This window comes from Chelonia mydas, chromosome 22, assembly GCF_015237465.2.
Source record: "Chelonia mydas isolate rCheMyd1 chromosome 22, rCheMyd1.pri.v2, whole genome shotgun sequence".
NCBI lineage: Eukaryota > Metazoa > Chordata > Testudines > Cheloniidae > Chelonia > Chelonia mydas.
The window spans coordinates 239483-243184 of NC_051262.2; the positions used below are offsets into that span (position 1 = coordinate 239483).

Here is a 3702-nt window from a genome sequence, read left to right on the forward strand (position 1 = left end):
GCCTGTGTAGTGTGTGATTTTCTCTTTCTCTCTGTGTGTTTGTCTCTCTGTTTGTATCTTCATGTGTAAATTCACTGTAACTTTTCAAAATATCCACAGCTTTGCCAGTTTTCACCAGGAATTTTTCTCCATCAACCAATTCTCACTTGTTCCCTACCTGTTGGTGATCATTGCCCCAGAGCACTGTCACTCTCAGGGTCCTGATTTCCCATTAACCCTTCCCCCTTCTCTTGGAACTGGGAACTAGCCAACCAAAAAAACCCACAAAGTTTTAGTAAAGGGCCAACAGTCCCCTTACACAAGCCAGCCCCGTGAGGGTCACTGATGGCCAGAGAAGGCAGCAGAAGCTGGTCCCATGGTGTAATGGTCAGCACTCAGGACTCTGAATCCTGCAATCTGAGTTCAAATCTCAGTGGGACCTTGTGGTAAATCCCTAGAGCTCAAAGTGCTCCTATCTCCGACTGCGCAAGAGCGAGTTGTTTACCTCCTACTGGGTGACTCCTGCCCACTGGAGCCAGGTCTTTGGGTGGGATGGCTGCAATGGGTAGGGGCCCTAGAACTGGCTACTGATGCCTGCAGTCCTGTGGTTGGACCTGGCGGTTGGGATTCTCGCTGCTTCACCTGATGCCCACAAGTTTGCACTTGCTGCCACATTTTTCCTCTTTCCCACATGGCACCTGAAGAAAGGAGTGCCAGGGCCAGGCTGTAGGCATATTTTATATATTTGTAATTCTGTTTCTAATATTTGTAATTCCCCTATTTGAAATAATTGTAATTCTGCAATATTGATTTGCAGCTCTCCTTAGCTGCTGACAGTGTCCGTGTTAAAGCTTGCAAACTGTCAATTGACTCTAAGTACCTTGTAAGCCATTAATTAACTCTAAGCGATGCTTTGTAATTGACATGGACACCTTACAACACAAACCGCTCAATTGACACTACTCTCTCTGAAAAAAGAAAAGGAGGACCTGTGGCACCTTAGAGACTAACCAATTTATTTGAGCATAAGCTTTCGTGAGCTACAGCTCACTTCATCCGATGCAGTTCTTTTTGCGGATACAGACTAACACGGCTGCTACTCTGGATACTCTCTCTGAGTTGACACTTTTGCTTGCTTGTAATTGAGATTGACGCTTGTCAAGGTTCCTTCCCCACTCTGAATGCTAGGGTACAGATGTGGGGACCTGCATGAAAATCTCCTAAGCTTACTTTTACCAACTTAGGTTAAATCTTCCCCAAGGTACAAACTATTTTACCTTTTGCCCTTGGACTTTCGCTGCCACCACCAAACGTCTAACACCGGTTATTGGGAAAGAGTTCTTTTGGAAACGTCTTTCCCCCAAAAATCCTCCCAGATCTTAACTCCCCTTTCCTGGGGAAGGTTTGATAAAAATCCTCACCAATTTGCATAGGTGACCACAGACTCAAACCCTTGAATCTTAAGAATAATGAAAAAGCATTCAGTTTCTTAAAAGAAGAATTTTAATAGAAGAAAAAGTAAAAAAGAATCACCTCTGTAAAATCAGGAAGGTAAATTCCTTACAGGGTAATTAGATTCAAAACCCTCTTGGCAAAACCTCAAGTTACAAAAAACACAAAACCAGGAATATCCATTCCATTCAGCACAGCTTATTTTCTCAGCCATTTAAAGAAATCAGAATCTAACGCATATCTAGCTAGATTACTAAGTTCTAAGACTCCATTCCTGTTCTGTCCCCGGCAAAAGCATCACACAGACAGACCCAGACCCTTTGTTTCCCCCGCCCCTCCAGCTTTGAAAGTATCTTGTCTCCTCATTGGTCATTGTGGTCAAGTGCCAGCGAGGTTATCCTAGCTTCTTAACCCTTTACAGGTGAAAGGGTTTTTCCTCTGGCCAGGAGGGATTTTAAAGGTGTTTACCCTTCCTTTTATATTTATGACACTGCTGAATTGGAATTAATTTGCATACTGGATACAACTAACTTAGTCTTGAATAAAGACTGGGAGTGGATGTGTCATTACACAAAGTAAAACTATATCTCCTTGTTTATTTCCCCTCCTACTGTTCTTGTAAAGTGCTGGAAATGGCCCAACTTGATTATCACCACAAAAGGTACCCCGCCCCCCCGCTCTCCTGCTGGTAATAGCTCACCTTTCCTGATCACTCTCCTTACAGTGTGTATGGTATCACCCATTGTTTCATGTTCTCTGTGTATATAAATCTCCCTACTATAGTTTCCAGTGTATGCATCCGATGAAGTGAGCTGTAGCTCACAAAAGCTTGTGTTCTAATACATTTGTTAGTCTCTAAGGTGCCACAAGTCCTCCTTTTCTTTTCAAGCCTGGGCACTGTGATTATTTACCAGTTTCTGTGGCATTGAAGCACTAGTGTGCTCGCAGCTGTGATGGCCGAGTGGTTAAGGCATTGGAGTCGAAATCCAAAAGGGTTCCCCTGCGCAGGTTTGAATCTTGCTCACAGCGAGGCCTGTCTTTTAGCCAGTCTCTAACCTGGGCAATACTCTCTACAACCCCTGAGACGCTCTCAATTCTCTCCCCACCCCAAGAAAATCCTGTTCTGCTCCTTTCATAGACAGCCCTGGGACACCACCTCACACTGTGTCCCTGAGGTGTCAGGCAAACTCTCAGCACCTGAAGCCTCTGCCACACACCTAACACCCCCTGCCCCATAGATCAGCCATAACCCTGGTTCTGTTCCTCTCTCCAGAGTGTGAATGGAGCACTCAGTGCAGCCAGAGGCGCCGACTCCATGGGTACTATGGGGCTGCAGCACCAACGGAAACAAAACAAGAGCTGCTCAGCGCCCACTGGCAGCCAGCTCCCTGCAGCACCTCCCACCTGCTAGCAGGCCTGGCCCACAAGCTCCTCCTCTTTAGCACCTCCTGCCTGCCAGTGATCCAGTGTGCAGGAGGAAGAAATAGGACAGAGTGGTGGTTTGGGGCAGAGGGCAAGCAAGCCCCAGGAAGTCTCAAAGTCAGCACCTCTGAGTACAGAAGCCTTCCCTGAGCCTGAGCTACCAGGATCCTGCCACAGAGCAGGGTGCACAAGTCTCAGCCTCCCTTTCCCACACATGGCTCTGGACAGCACCAGGAATGATTTGGCTCCTGGCACACAAGAGCTGACTGCCTGGACAGGGGCTTGAGCCCTGGTCCCGCCCATTAAGAGCCTGATGCTCTATGCACTGAGCTGGCCAGGCTTGCTGAGAGCCTCTCCCCGTCCTCTTTTCCTCCACGCCCACTGCTGATTCCTCCTCCTCCTCCTCCTCCTCCCTCCTGCACCTCAGGGTCAATAAATCTCTGCACCTGCCCGCTGCACCCCAATCCCCCATGCCTAAGCCTCCCTGCCAAAGTCCTGCACCTGGCTCCATAGAATTAAGTCTCACGTCTCACTGGGAACTCGAGTTCTTGTGCCCAGAGAGCCTCTGCCCCCCTCAGTAGCTGACCTGAGAAACACAGTGTCCACCTTTTCCAAAGAAGTGCTTGGAAAGGCTTTTCTCCTGTGGCCTAATGTATAAGGTGTCTGACTTCCGATCAGGCAATTGAGGGCTCAAGTCCCTTTGCAGTTGGGCTTGTGTAGTTTTCCCTTTGTGCTGAAAGTCCTGCTTTCTTCAGGACTGAAACCTCTTCTTGGCTGCTCAGGCCAATGCTCTGACTTCAGCTAGAACCCTGGGAAGGAGTTGGGGGTTGGGCATCATAAAGGCTAGGG

The 3702-nt window shown here is 47.9% G+C and overlaps 2 non-coding genes across 2 annotated transcripts; both read left to right on the forward strand.

The window, feature by feature from the left end:
- The first annotated feature begins 349 nt into the window (after positions 1-349).
- Positions 350-421, forward strand: TRNAQ-CUG. The gene has a single exon. It is a non-coding gene; the product is annotated as a tRNA-Gln (tRNA).
- A 1957-nt stretch (positions 422-2378) lies between these two features.
- On the forward strand, positions 2379-2460 carry TRNAS-CGA. Its single transcript has one exon. It is a non-coding gene; the product is annotated as a tRNA-Ser (tRNA).
- The last annotated feature ends 1242 nt before the right edge of the window (positions 2461-3702 follow it).